This window comes from Micrasema longulum, unplaced genomic scaffold (assembly GCF_059751315.1).
Source record: "Micrasema longulum isolate JH-2025_06_02 unplaced genomic scaffold, ASM5975131v1 h1tg002175l, whole genome shotgun sequence".
In the NCBI taxonomy this organism is placed as follows: domain Eukaryota; kingdom Metazoa; phylum Arthropoda; class Insecta; order Trichoptera; family Brachycentridae; genus Micrasema; species Micrasema longulum.
In genome coordinates, this window is record NW_028279340.1 from 61,960 (window position 1) to 78,241 (window position 16,282).

Here is a 16,282-nt window from a genome sequence, read left to right on the forward strand (position 1 = left end):
CATCCGCCATATACATCCTCCTTATTATATAATAAAGTATATAGTAAGCTGTTACCCTATTTGAAGATCTAATTGACTATGTTGCAATTATAAGAACTCTTCGTCAAGTATTTAGGTTAATCATTATCATAGTAAACATTCCCAATTTCTCTAAATATTATCAGAAAAAATAAACGATATTTTCAGGTAAATAAAACCTTTTGTTTTTAATTGAATCGGCATTCACTTCGTAACCCTTCATTATAAATTATTATGAAAATAAAACTTTGTTATCAGTGTTACACAATTTTATTCTTTTACAAGAGCACTCCTCCCATCGACGGGTGATATAAAACTAATATAATAAACACAGAATATTGTTCACAATGTCATCGAATCTAAACAAAAAATAAACAGATTAATCAGTGAAACTTAGAGCAGGGGGGTTTTATTCTTATCTAAGGTGCTGGAATATGAATGGATGGTTATCTTAAGTACAGATATGAAAACATGGACAAAACATTAAGTCGAATTTATTTCTTAAAATTTAGCACATAAGTGGAAGTTGCAATAAGTAAGTCTAAGATTTAATGTGTGGGAAGACATCGCTCGGCTAAGAGAGTGTTAACAGACGCGGGTCTAAGAGGGTGAGTGCGGTGAGGGTGGTCGCAAAGGGAACATAGTCAATAAAGGCGAGGGGTGGTTGAATGTGTGATTATTAATTAGGTTGTTTTCAGAATTTAAATTTTTGTGAATTTCTATAATTTCTAAATTATTCATATTACTGCCTTTGTTATTTACTTGGTGCAGGAGTTTTAGGGTGTGATTATGAAATGAGTGGTTACTGTCTATTATATGATTCGCGAATTCCGAGAAATTATTATTGGTCAGGCAACGGCGGTGTTCGTTTAGCCTAGTTTTAAGATTTCACGCTGTTTGTCCAATATAGACTTTTTTGCATTCGCATGATATCTGGTAAATGCCACTCTTGTTTAGCAGCTCTGTTTTTGACTTAGAATTAAATAGTGATTTGGCAATATTATTATTAGTGTAAAAAGCGGGTTTTATAGCTGTGGGAAAGTGATTACTTATTTTTCTAGACAGAGGTCCAATGTATATAATTCTACGCCAGGTTTGTGGGTTGTTGGATATATCACCACCGCTAGAATATAAAAACGTTTGCCTCAATTTGTTATTTTGTTTGCGTTTTAGCATTTTATCAATTATATTGGGGTCATACTGATTGTTATGGGCAATAAGTTTAATAATGTTTAGTTCAGTTTGGAAGTTGGAGGGACTCAGTGGGATATTGATCAATCGGTTAAGCATTGAGTGGAAACTGGCCAATTTATGTTGCATAGGGTGTGAAGATGAAGCCGGAATGACCGAGTCTGTGTGAGTAGGTTTTCTGTAAATATTAAATGCAATTTTATTGTTCTCGATTTTTAAGGTTAAGTCTAGGAAGTTTAGGGAATTGTCATCATTGGATTCCAGGGTGAATTTTATATTGTGATGTAGGAGGTTAATGTGGTTAAGGAAGGAATCTAGTTGTCGGGATGACCCTTGATAAAAACAGCAGATGTCGTCTACAAAACGGAACCAATGGAGTACATTATTGACTAGTGGGTGTTTGGATGAAAGTAAATCGGTTTCTAATTTATCTAAAAAGATATCAGCTAAAATAGGGGAGAGTGGAGATCCCATCGGAAGACCATCCTTACTTTCGTAGAACGAGTTATTATATTGTAAGTAATTTTGCTGAAGGCATGTGTTAAGAATTGCGGTTATTTCTTTTTTCACATTCTCACTGATTTCTGTTTTGTCCATTAAATTCTTAAAAATATTCTTACAGTCTTTAGTAGGGACATTAGTAAATAAATTCACAAAAATTTACCTACCGATCTTAAAATTACATTTTTTTTTATTTGAAATTTATTTATTAACCCTTACGGATTATTAGTCATTTTACAAAAATAATATACCTTGTCATTTTTTTTTAAAGGAATAACCCGCTAAGCCTCCATTTTAGAGGCTTGTCAGCAGGTGGGAAAGAGGGGACATGGAAGGAAGTAATGAAAAATTCACCACAACACCTAGTCCAATTGAGAAAAAATCTTTCATGGATTTTTTTTCTTGTAACTGGCGGGAATCGAACCCGGGACACCAGTTTCACAGTCGGCCGTCTAACCAACTGCGTCACGACACCTCTGTTGATAATAATATTTTGATTGTCTATGACTAACAAAAGGTGGTGGATGTGTTTGTCATTTGTCGTGTATTTTTCGCATTTATAAAAGTGATTTGTAGATAATAACATATTAATTTAGTGTAATCCGTGTCAAAATCATTTTATTTAGTGCTGTGAATAATTAATATAAGTATTAATTAGTTTATTTAATTTGTATGTTAGTTTATCCATAACCTTCCACTCAGGTAACAATACAATCAGATATATTATTTTTACCTTGCATATTTTATTGTTTTTTTTTCTTCTTAAGTTCTATTTGGTCTTAGAAAGATGAATGAAATAGAAAAACCTCCAGATCCTCCAGATGGGTCAAGTTCTGACTCGTCTGGTGGCACAATGGAATCTGTTCCGGACGCCACTGAATTCGTAACTGTGGTCTCAAGGGCCAAAAAACAAAGGTTAATAAAACCAAGGAAGTCGAGTTCTGACTCAGACTGCGTCCTTCCTCATAAATCTCCCAGCTCACGACCAATTGTTTCTGCAACCCCAACCACATCGCAGGATACAATCACAGTAACTCCAACTCCCACACCTCCAAACAAAACACAATCCCGCATGTACAACGGAATGGACCGAGCTCCGTTCATCGTACATGTCACCAAATTCCAGGTAGATTGCGACACCCCAACCAACCTTTACGATATTGACTTTGGTCGCTTCCTCCATAAGAATAATATCCGGACGGTCTGGAACGGAATTAAATCTGTCGGCCGTAACCGAGTGTCTGTGGAGTTTAAGACAGCGAACGAAGCCAATTCGTTTGTCAAATCAGAAATTCTGAAAACAGCGAAATATAACGCATTTGTACCTACTTTCCAGGTTACGAAACAGGGTGTAACCAAAGGTATTCCCTCACACTGGTCCGAACAGGACATAGTGGAGAATGCTGAGGTACCCCACGGGTTTGGTAAAGTAATAAAGGCCCGACGACTGAATTATCGATCGAGAACAGGTGACGTAGTCGAATGGAAACCTTCCCGCACGGTTGTCCTGACTTTCGACTCCAAGGCACTCCCATCCCACATCTCAATGTTCAATGTCTCACTCCCCGTAGAGCTCTACTTGTTTCCGACTATCCAGTGCTACAAGTGCTGTAAATTCGGGCACACAAAAATCATCTGCAGATCTTCCGCACGCTGCTACAAACGTAGCTCTCCACAAAATGGGGAGACCTGCACTGTAGCGGAGAATGCGCAAAAATGCCTAAACTGCTCTGGAAATCATTCAGCCATCAGCAAGATATGTCCAGAACTGAAAAGGCAACAGAACATCAAGCATACAATGGCCGATAAAAGCATCTCGTATGTTGAGGCTTCTAAGATGTATGGAAGAGCAACGGTTTCATATGCAGAAATCGCTTCCAAAGCGCCAATTCCCCAAAGACCCAAAGACCCTGTTAAACCTAACTCGTCAGTGTCTTTCCAGAAATCAGTGGAGAGGAAGTCGAAATCAGGAAAACTTCCTTCCAAATCCAATACTCCCAAACCTGATTCCTCCCTCCTTTTTTTCCCGAATGGACAACTTCCATCTGGGTCCAATGGAGGTGCTATCTCCAGCACAGGTTCATCACCCAATACATCATTAATCTCCACACTCCTAAATCTACTTCTCTCACTCCTTCAGAATAATCCTGAAATACCGTCCAACGTTGCCCACCAACTTCAACATATCAATTCAATTTTACATACCCACAATGACTCCTCCGATGAGGATTCTACAGTGGAACGCCCATAGCCTCCTTAATAAAAAAGAAGATCTTCTTCATACCCTGCAAGAAGAATCTATCTCTCTCGCGGCCATTTCGGAGACGTGGATGATCCCGGGATCTAATGCCAGGTTCCGGGGGTTCCATTGTCTCCGGGATGATCGCGATGATGGGAGGGGTGGGTCTGCCCTTCTCATCAAAAACTCCCTTCCCTTTACCCCGGTCAACGTCAAGCCTGCAGGTTGCCCTTTTCAAGTGACGGCTGCAAAGGTTAATGACTTGACTTTCCTATCCATCTATATTTCCCCATCCAATAAACCTTCAAAGTCAATTCTCCTCTCTATGTTCCAAAAATTAACTCCCCCGTTCCTTGTTCTTGGAGATTTTAATGCTCATCACTCCCTGTGGGGCGCTCCGACATGCGACAGAATAGGAAGAGACATTATTGATCTTTTAGATGAGGTGAACACGTGTGTTCTTAATGATGGTTCCCCAACTCGTCTCCAACTCCCAAACCATCGACCCAGTGCTGTAGATTTATCAATCTCCAGCGCTGGAATAACATCATCACTACATTGGTCCATCAAGGAAGACACTCTTGGTAGTGACCACTGTCCCATATTGGTCGACATCATGTTCAGCTATAGACATTGCCAAAGTGGCCTATTCCCTGGGGGAAGGCGAAGACCGAGATACATTACAGAAAGAGTTAAGTGGAAGAACTTCTCTGATGACATTGAACTCAAAGTGAACGAGCTGCCCATTCCGACGAAAGAAAATGTAATGAAATGCTATGAAGCATTATCATCATACATTGTCGAAGCAGCAGACAGACATGTCCCTATAAAGCAAGGAAATAACAAAAGTAAACCTCCTCCCGCCCCATGGTGGGATAGCGAATGTGCGGAGGCAGTTTTAAAAAGGAAAAGACTAGCCAAAGTCTACTCTTTAAACATGAGCCTGAAAAATCTATTGATTTTCAAACAAGCAGAAGCCAAAACAAAACGCTTGTTAAGAAACAAGAAAAGGGAAGGATGGAAAAACTTTTGTTGCTCTTTGTCGCGTGATGTGCCAATATCGATCGTTTGGAGCATGATACGCAGATTTAGAGGTTCTTTCACTCCACCTGTGAGACGTTCTGAGTCTCTTGGGTGGGTTGAGGAGTTCGCCAACAAGTTAGCCCCGCAGACTGCTAATAACTGGGATGAGTCTCCCTATTGGTACCAGTTTACAGATAGAGGCTGGTTGGATCATAGCTTTAGTTCAGATGAACTGAAGACTGTTCTGACACGGCTTAAGGACTCAGCTCCAGGGATTGACGGTATCTTATATAGCTTCATACAACATAACAGTGACCTTACCCTCTCCTACATCCTATCACTGATCAATATGATCTTTGAATCAGGTAACATTCCCCCTTCATGGAAAACCCAATCCATCATTCCTATCCTTAAACCTAACAAGGACCCAAATTTTGGTACTTCCTACCGCCCCATAGCCCTCTCCTCCACACTGTTAAAAGTTGCGGAACATATGGTGAGACAACGCTTAGAGTGGTTTGTGGAGAGCTCGAAAATTCTCCCAGTCTCAATTTGGATTTAGGAAAAGAAAGAGCACTATTGAAAGCGTATCGGTTCTGACATCCGATATCAGAGCCGCTCTGACAAATAAAGAATTCCTAATCGGTGTCTGTCTGGACATAAGTGGAGCATATGATAATGTTATAATACATATTCTGGAAGCTTAAATGCTACGAATTGGAATCCCGCGAAAGCTCACCTCTTTTATAGCAAACTTGATTCTCTCCAGAAAGGTAGAAATCAGTGTTCGCGGTCATGCTGTGGTGGAGAGAGAGTTGAGCAAGGGACTACCTCAGGGTTCTGTCCTGAGCCCGATTCTCTTCAATATCTATACGCATGACATCAGCGGAATTGTTCCCCTGAAGACAAGTTTGCTTCAGTATGCGGACGACTTCTTCATGTATGCATATGGGAAGGACCCAAAGAATCTGGAAAATATACTAAATTTAGGTATGAGAAATATCAGGAATTGGTTAGTGGATCATAGCTTAGACCTGTCGACTGGTAAAAGTAATGCCATAACCTTCTGTAGACAGCGAAAAATAGAGTAATTCTGGACACTCATCTTACATGGAACTCATACATAAATCATATAGTAAACAAGTGTCAAGCCGGATTGAATACGTTAAGAGCAGTCTCGCGAGTATGGTGGGGGAGCCACCCTTTTATACAGAGACTTTTTTATACTGCGTATATCCGGAGCCATCTCGATTATGCCTCGTTCCTTTTAGAACCATGTTCAAAAAAGAATCTCCAAAGACTCGACCGGATTCAATCCCAAAGTCTGAGACTAGTCATCGGAGCAATAAAGTCCTCTCCAATTAACGCTTTACAGGTAGAGCCCTCTGATGCCCCACTCGGAATGAGAAGACAATATTTGACGGATAGGTTTTTGCTAAAATGCTCCGTCCAAAAGAGTAACCTGCACCTCAAAAAAGTAAAATCACTCTCCGACAGTGTGACGTCATCATCTTTCTGGTCCCATAAACCACTCCCTTTACTTGTCAACAGCTTTATTTTTTACAAATCTTTTGAATTTAACATCAACCCTAAAGACCTTCTTCCCCTTTATCGTTTTCCATTTAAAGTTTCTATATACGCCCCAAATATTGAACTCACATTTGGAGTTGAAAGCCACCTACAGCCCCGGTGTACATTCAACCGTATTCGGTCGTCAAGATGGATAGGTTGGAGAATTATCTACACTGATGGATCTCGGTCAGATTCGCCAACCCACACGGGTGCGGCCATATATTGTGAAGACGACGACTATCAAAAGTTGTACAAATTGCACAAGAATGCATCCGTATTTACAGCGGAATGTATTGCAATCCGAGAAGCTGTCAAATATGCTTTAAGCTCACAATATAGCAAGTTTCTTATCCTGTCGGATTCCCTAAGTGCCTTACAAAAAATCAAATCCCCTCCATCCTCTTATCCCGAGGATGAGCTCTGCGTGGAAACTTGATTTCTTCTTTCTTTATCAGAGGCATCCAATAAGAGTATTGTTATGTCCTGGATCCCTAGCCATTGTGGTATTCCCGGGAACTAAAAAGTGGACGCGTTAGCAAAGGAGGCGGTCCACTCCGGGGATCCTGCCTATAGTAATTTACTACCACTAGGTGATCTCCTTGTTATGACGAAGGAGAAGCAACTTCGCACATGGCAAGAATATTGGGTAGCCTCCTCCCAAGCCAAGGGTAAACATCTTTTCAAACTGAAACCAAATGTATCAGAAAAGCCTTGGTTTTTCAAAGTGATTCTGAACAAGTTTAAAACATCCTCCATATGCAGAATGCGCATTGGGCACTGCTGCAATGGTTCTCACCTGTTCAGAATCCATGTCCGGGACTCTGCCATTTGCGAATGTCAGCTAGATGAGGAAGATTTAAACCATATTTTTCTTGGATACCCCATAAATGATTGTTATCCTGATTTCCTATCCGACCTCTCTGATATTAATATCCCATTCCCTATTCATATTCTAACTCTCCTGTCCCCACCCAAATCTTATGTAAATATCTAGTTGTAAATGGTGTAAAGTTGTAAATATGTTTTATTATTATATGTATATATTATATTTAATACTAACATACTAACTTGTACATATTATATAACTAAAACATGTGTATATATATAGAAAACAAAAAAAAAATTAAATGTGATTTTTCTTAAGCCTGGGTGTTCTGTGATGTAATTCACCACTGTAATTGGGCTTCTTGGCCTGTTGTGGTGCAAAAAAAAAAAATAGTACAAAAAAAAAAAAAATACAAAATATATGTAAAAAACAAAAATACTCAACACTGGCCAGAACACCCGAATTGAGAAGTGAAAAGGCCAGGAAAAAAACGAAGAAGAAGAAGATAATAATATTTTGCATATACATTTGCAATATTGTGTTTATGAAGAATAAAAAAATATTTTTTTTAAAAATAGAGTTTAGAAATTGCTCACATTTATTTGATATTAAGTTTATTAAAAAATTGGAATCTAAAAACTCAACACCCAAAAATATATCCTTTTTTTCAGCAAATTCGAGGTCTAATTCATGTCCGTATCACTCTCGCCATTATTTACTTGAATTACGAAAAATTATATCGTTAATTTCCTATACAAGGTATGTTCATCCTCATATTTATTTTCATTCCTTAGTACATGTTGGCAAAAACATTTCCAGTTTTCAGTGGTTATGTCATGAAATGCATTTTCTGTGAGTTCCTTGATATTGCTTCCACTTCCTGTGTTTCTTTGAACAACTTTTCGTTTTACTAAAGCACATATTTATTCTATGGGATTTGGGTCACGGTGATAAGGTTGTTAGGACGCCTTACCATAGTGTGACCACGTTCTCCTAGTTATTATCCATATATTTAATTTATTGTGGCCTTTGGCTTGACAATGTTAACAAACAAGATTTTCTTGCTGATGGATCAAAGGAGATATATATCGTCTTATGGTTCTGGAACTTGGCACTCGTGGAAGTCGTGAAGCAGAAAAACTTTATTTCTTTAACCAGGCAGAGTAAGTAGAAAAATACTGGTAGAGTAGGTAGTGATTCTTCAGATGAGCAAAAAACAGTTTGTATTTGACTAGTATAATGTAGCTTAAATTATGTACTATCCCCATTTGTTCCACCCTCCTTGATAATTCGCCTGATGGTACTTTCTGATTTGTCTGCGAACAAAAAATACAACTATGATAACCAACAACATTGTAGTTCTACGTAGATAAAATAAAATTATAAAACACGCATCCGTGTTTGCAAACATTAAAACAAAGTGTGTTAAAATTGTTATTAAAAATAAAGCGAATAAAATTTATGCAAAAAAAAAATTAATGTTGTCTACATTGCCGTGTGTCGTTTTTACTCTTTACTGACGTTTCGGATAGCATTACAGCGTCAATCATCAGGGTTGTTTATGTAGATATATGAGTAACATAAAGTACTTAGGATTTGTACCGTGTCACAGTCTCAATCCTGGGGATTGGTTTGCAGCAAAGTCCTGCATCTCGTCCTCTATTGGTCTCTATTTTCTGCCTACCCTCTTTAGCTCGACATATGAGGCGCAGTTTAAATCTTCACACACTTGCTCCAAATATTCCCGCCGGGGCGCCCTCTATGATGTCGTGCAGGAGACCCTCATGGCGCATAATGTGGCCTATCCATCGGGCTCGCCTTTCTGAGATGGTTTTGATTAGGTGCTTTCCTTCTTTGATTCTGTTGAGAACCTCGTCATTAATAATGTAGTCTCTCCAGCAAATTCCTAATATTTTTCTGTAGCACCACATCTCAAAGGCCTCTAGTCTTTTTTTATCTCTTTCGGTAAGGCACCATGTCTCACAACCGTACATCAATATGCTCCATACATATGTCTTGGCTAGTTGCTTGCGGAGTTTTAGATTGATATTATTCGACTCAAAAATCTTTGATTTTTTGTTATACGCAACCCTTGCTTGGTGTATGCGTCAATCGACATCTCTTTTTGTTCTCTTATCCCAGGTGATCCTGCTTCCAAGGTACACAAACTCTTTCGCGTTTTTCAGAGTTCCTCTTGACATTACTATATTCATTTGTTGCTCATTACGAGTCAGTCATTACTTTTGCTCCGGTTTCTTTTCATATTATATTTATTATTTCATAGATTTTCCATAAATGTCAGAGCCTCTGTGAATTCTTCTTCACATTTAGCAATCAGGGCGATGTCATCGGCAAACCTTATCATATCTACCTTTGCTCCGTTTATTTTAACACCCTTTCTATGACTAATTTTTTCCCAGATTTCATTGATTGCGCACTGTATATATCCATTAAATAATACTGGAGACAGCGAGCATCCCTGTCTGACTCCCTGTCTTATTTTGGCACTATTTTTTTTTTTTTTCTTTATTTTATTCACAATATATTTATGTAACATTTATCGAGACACAAATCCCAACTCCATGGACCCTAAGTCCTGCATTGAGTTGGTACGAATATATGCATAACAGTTAAACAACATAAATATCACCATATATATTACACAGAAATAAAACATTATTAAAATTACATGGAATATCAACATATAAAAGAACATACAATGAAAAAACATTTGAATTACGTACATAAAAAAATAATATTGTCGGGATGTTTGTAAATCTCTATAGCCTCTTTTACCAATCATGTTTGGTGACTTAGGTTTCCCTAAGATTATCGGCTCGAAGTAAAACTTATGTCGTGATTCTGTGGTGTTCGGCCAAAGCAGATTTTTCGGGGTAGCTGAGCCTGCATGCACTCATGTGCTCCCTTACGTAACACATCTATCCATAAAAATAACATCAACCGTGATGATGGACGCTGTAACGCGATTCGAAATGTCGTTAAAGAGTACAAACGACACACGGCATAATAACCCAGAAAAACGTATTGTGCACCTAAACGGGCGTGAAAATCTAAGAAGTTTAAACATTTACAATGGGCTTTGAGAAAACTGTAAAACGGCATAGTAAACATAACCACAAATGATAAATTCAAAAGTCATTTTCAAATAACTGTTCTCAACAAAGTATTTTCTTATAATTTTGAAGTGCTGCGGAATTGAAAAAAACTTCTATACATACAATGCATATACCAGTCATCTCAGAAGTTCGCCTTTAAGCGTCAGTAGAATCTTGTATCCGGTTTTTCGGCTTTGCACTTTTACAAAAAACGTTACAAATTACCTCTCTAGTACCTACATTTATTTTATCTTGTTAATGATAGATTTTAGTAAAAACTCGAAAATAATGTCAATTTAAATACACCGCTGGAGAACTAGGACGCCAACGACCCGCGGGCCGCGATGTATTGATTACCGATGAAAGTAGTCGAATGCATAGTTCTACATTATCTCTGGTCGAATGAAAGTAGTCGACTACATTCGATGGGTAAGTGTAGTCGACTGAAAGCCCGAATGCAGTAATGTAGTCGAATGAATTCACTCAGAATATTGGGTAGCCTCCTCCCAAGCCAAGGGTAAACATCTTTTCCAACGGAAACTAAATGTAACAGAAAAGCCTTGGTTTTCCAAAGTGATTCTAAACAAGTTTGAGACATCCTCCATATGCAGAATGCGCATTGGGCACTGCTGCAATGGTTCTCACCTGTTCAGAATCTATGTCCGGGACTCTGCCATTTGCAAATGTCAGCTAGATGAGGAAGATTTAAACCATATTTTTTTTGGATGCCCCGATTGTTATCCTGATTTCCTATCCGATCTCTCTGATATTAATATCCCATTCCCTATTCATATTCTAACTCTCCTGTCCCCACCCAATAAACATGTATTTAAAATCTAATGTAAATTTCTAGTTCTAAATGTTATAAAGTTGTAAATTTGTTTTATTATTATATGTATATATTATATTAAATACTAACATACTAACTTGTACATATTATATTACTAACACATGTGTATATATGTAAAATAAAAAACAAAAATACTTGACACTGGCCAGAACACCCAAGTTGAGATGTGAAAAGGCCATGAAAATACAAAGAAGAAAAAGAAGAATGAATTCATTCGACTACAAATAAACCAATGGGCGAGTTTTACGCCGACTATCGAATGAATTAGTCATTTCCAAACTAATGAATTCACTCGACTTCAAATAGACCAATGGGCGAGTTTTATGCTGACTATCGAATGAATTAGTCATTTCCAAACTAATGAATTCATTCGACTACAAATGGACCAATGGGCGAGCTTTACGCTGACTACTTTCATCGCCAACTAATTCGTTATTACGTAATGGGCGCTGGGATCTGGCGGACGTGATAGTTAAAATAAAATGCTTTGGTTTATTGTAGTTATGTCAGCCCAGGTAAAATAAAAATGTATATTAATATAAATAATATATAAAGTGCATCATTTAACAATAAAAATAACAACAAAATAAAGTGACGTTTGCTTATAGGTCTGCTGCTAGCCTATTTGTTTACTTAATAATAATAAAATTTATTTCCAATCCATCCGATCTGAAATATCAACACAATAACAGCTGATTGTAGTTTTACATGCGTGACCTAAACAATAAATATGAAACAAAAATATTTTAATTTTTATCCTTTCTTTGGCAGATCAATATTAGGTTATGTCAATAAATGATAACCACAGACTACAATTATACCCATGTTAATATTCTAAATACCATAAAGTAAGGATCACGGTTTACATTATTATTATTGCCATAGTTTAAAAAAAAACAAACTGACGTACCTAATGTTTGGATAATTTATAAAGCGCAATTTTTGTGAAAATCACCTCCTATGTAGGTTTATAATTTGTTGCTCTACGGGTGGTATTTTTAAATTTTCAAACCATGTCTCCATTTTCCCATTTGTTTGTTTGAAAATCAGTATTAATTTTTTTTTTTTTATTTTTTTTTTTTTATATACTTTTTTATTAGGGTTACATACAATAAACACACGACTTTTTTTATATTCACGTCCCGGCTTTTTAGAAATAAAATCTGTATTAGAACGTGACTTCTGTTTTTCATATAATATTATTAGTTTAAGTAAAATAAAAATTCAAAACATTAGAAAATATTCTAGAATGTAACCAACTCTTAGTTTTCATACAATGTAAGTATCGTTTTTTGCTTGTGTTCATATTGTTATTCCTTTATATTTGTGTTGTTTTAAATTTTAATTTGTAAATCTCTGTCACTTGTTTTTGGCCGATGTTATCACATTTTGGTAGAAGGCTCTTTTTCTTATAAAGGAAAAAAAGTACCTAGCATTCCCAAAGCATGGATATTTCTCCCGAAAAACCGAGTTTGTCTTTGAATAAATTTCTGTGTCTATTGTCTATGGTATACCGGAAATAAATGATTCATTCGAATGATTAATTCGATTATTTCTTTCATTCGATTAGTAAATTTAGTCGATTATTTTCATCTCTAGTATTGATTGCAGCACGGTTGCCAGACTGGATCAGGGTTGCCAGACTGGATCAAGCGAAAATAGGTATATTCAGAAAAATAAATCGGTAGATTTTGGAAGATTCGGGGGATGAGAAGGAGGGGTGAGGCAAAAAATAAATTTGACAGTTGTTGTTCAAAATTAAAGCCCCGTGTCGTCTAAGGCCTTTAAATAGTTGAGAACACATGGTAAATGAACAATTGAAAACCAAAAGGACTGCAATATTTGAATCACCAAAATATATTGATTCCGGCTTGCAAAACTGGCCCAGAATACAGGTAAATCTTATTTCGTTACTTTGAGGTTATGTTGATATTTAAATATCTATTTCAACAATACTATATTTTGTGTAACCATACAAATTCTTCCAGGGTTAAAGGCATAAATTACACTAAATTACCTATGTATGTATTTTTTATCGGTGGAATGTATTTTCATAAAATAAATTCAATGATGTATATTAATACCCATTCTGTGGAAATTCAAGTATTGTGTATCAGAGATTACGTAGAACTATTTTGTGTATTGTAAGCCTGTCAATGACTCGATATAAATAGTTTTTTTTTGCAGGTAGACGCGTCTTGCAGCATAGAGGCCTTGAAATTGATGGGTCTTCTCTATCTCTCCTGTCCTGATCATTTTTACAATCATCAGTCAAACTTATTTGTCAACAGAATTGCCAAACAAAGAATTAATTAATATTTTAAAGTTCTTTAAATGTAAAAACTGATAATTGCTCAACTACTGAAAACATAGCTTTAAACAATGATTCAATTAAATTTAAATAGATAATTAACTGAAGAAAAACTATTTCTATCATTTTTATACAAAAGGTGACCCCTTTTCATTTCTCCTTGTAAGATAAACGAAGATTTATATGAATTTTTCAATAATAAAATTCTATGGGCATGATTTATCATACCACAATGTTATATATTTGAAAATAACCGGGAATCACCATTCACCAATACTAACCAATTCATTTCATTAATATTTACTTATGTACAATAGATAAGGAGTTTTTTTAACAATCAACAGATGGCAACCTAAGTGAGCAAAAAAACAATAAATTATTTTAACATGTATTCGTTTTATTTGTATTGAAATTTTGTTCTATGAAAAAGTAAACGAAGAAATCGGTAGAATTTTAATTGAGTTCGGTAGATCGGTAGATTGCTCTTAAAATCGGTAGTAATGGCAACGCTTATGTAGTATGTGGTTGCAGTGTTGCCAACTCGTCACGAGCAAATGTCGCTGGAACGGAGGTTCAAAAGCCGCTAGAAGTCGCTAAATCTTAAGATGTTAGATGGAGGGGGGTAAGGATTTTTGGCGGCAGGTTCCACGATTACCTTCAAGTACTTTTAAGTCATTAAAAAATAAAAACATATTTAGTTTTTATTTAATAAAATTAAACTGGTAAAAGTAAGTAATGTCATAAGTAAAGGAAATAAGATTTTTTTTTAAATATTTTCGGTGCTACTGATAAAAATACAGTCAGTAGTAAATGATTATTACTTTAATATTAATTTTTAAAATATTTCATTGTGATAAAGTACTCTTAATTTAAAAAAACAGACACCATATATTATATTCACAAAAAAACTTACAAATACGGAACGCTTTTGCTATGCAAAATAGTAAAATAGCCTCTCTGTAGCCATATGCATTACAACAAAAAGGTATAAATACTTTACGTATTTTTATAACAGTGTAAAATAAAACAAAATAATTGTAATTTTTATTAAAAGTAAGTAATATCATACCGTTAAAAGTAATTAAATGTCATAATCTTGACAAAAATATTTAAATTTATTTCAACAGAGAGGGAAAAAGTTTTCGAGAAGGGAATATGGAAGTCTAGGCATTTACAGGGCTTATGACCTGTCATTGGCTGGTTTGAGTGGCCACTTTACACACTGTGTAACATTCACCATTCTGCCCATGTTTGAACATCCACATTTCCTCAACTCTTCCATCTGTTGACTTTTGTGAAGTGAAAGAGCTGAAACCTTTATCACGTGGATGAGATTCAAATATTTTATTCTAATTAAATAAACTTGAAATGTCTGTCTTCCCATTCCTTTCTATATTTTTAGAAATAATTTTTTTTCATCACAAGTAATTCCATTTTTACTTGAACTTTGAGATTTTACAGCTCGCTTAAAAGTCGCTAGAATTTTATGTCGCTAATAAAATAAAAAAAATCGTTATCAATGGCAAAATGTCGCTGAATCTTGCGACAATGCCGCTAAAGCGGTGACACTGTGTGGTTGCCAGATTCGATCAAGCAGTGTTGCCAACTCGTCATGAGCAAATGTCGCTAAACGAAGGTTCAAAAGATGCTAGAATTCGCTAGATCTTAAGTTGTTCGACGGAGGGGGTGTTGGAGAAGGGGGAAGGGGGTTGCTGATGGGAGGAGAGGCAAGGATTTTTCACGGCAGTTTGCACAATTACCTTCAAGTATAATTAATACTTTTAAGGAATTAAAAAAAAATTATATGTTTAGGTTTTTATTTCATAGAAATTAAACAGATAAAAGTAAGTTATGTCATAAGTAAAAGAAATTGGATAGAAAAGTGTATATTCTTGGTGGTACTGATAAAAATATAGTAAGTAGTAAATGATTCATACCTTAATATTATTACCGTGTTATATCCCAGATAGCAATTTAAACTTGCCTCAAGCTTGTATCAAATTTGAAGTATCAAGAGTCTAAGCTTGACCCAAGTTTGAGATTGCAACTCTGTAAACTTGAGACAAGTTTAAAGCAAACTTCCTAGTTACCATCCAACAAACTTGCATGATGTTTGTAAAAAACAAACATCATGAAAGTTTGGATTTATTTAGCAAAAAAAATACAAAAAAACAGAGAACAAAAAAACAAACACAAAAAACAAAAAAAAAACAAAAAAAACTAAACAAAAAAAAACACAAACCAAAAAAAATAAAAAACACGAAGCTTCTTTAAATATTAAAATTAAATAAAATATATTGTTATTATTACTCAATATATTTATTTAGAATAAATATAAAAAAAATACGGGCTATTTTTGCCAAGAAAGTCAGATGATGTGATGTCAAATAATTCATGTCAATTGACTGGAGATCAGAGTCCGGTGCATTCTTTTGTCTCTCAACTCTGAAACAAATAAATAAAACTGTTTTATGGCTTGCTAGCTTTTCGACTAGCGGGATTCCTCATGGTAAAAAATATCCGATATTCAAATATTCGCAACAAAGGGAAAACATTTTGGGAAGGAAATATAGAAGTCTAGGTATTTACTGGGCTTATGTACTGTCATTGGCTGGTTGAAGTGGCCACTTTACAA

General features: G+C 35.9%; 2 long non-coding RNA genes across 2 annotated transcripts; one reads left to right on the plus strand and one right to left on the minus strand.

Annotated features, from left to right (window-relative positions):
* Positions 1-265: 265 nt before the first annotated feature.
* LOC148272836 (uncharacterized) lies at positions 266-10,854 on the minus strand. Its single transcript, XR_015824749.1, has 3 exons — positions 10,610-10,854; positions 5,712-8,686; positions 266-377 (listed from the first exon to the last, which is right to left on the minus strand). It is a non-coding gene; the product is annotated as an uncharacterized LOC148272836 (long non-coding RNA).
* Positions 10,855-11,706: 852 nt separating this feature from the next.
* On the plus strand, positions 11,707-14,038 carry LOC148272837 (uncharacterized). The gene is made up of 3 exons (XR_015824748.1): positions 11,707-11,851; positions 12,948-13,231; positions 13,524-14,038. It is a non-coding gene; the product is annotated as an uncharacterized LOC148272837 (long non-coding RNA).
* The last annotated feature ends 2,244 nt before the right edge of the window (positions 14,039-16,282 follow it).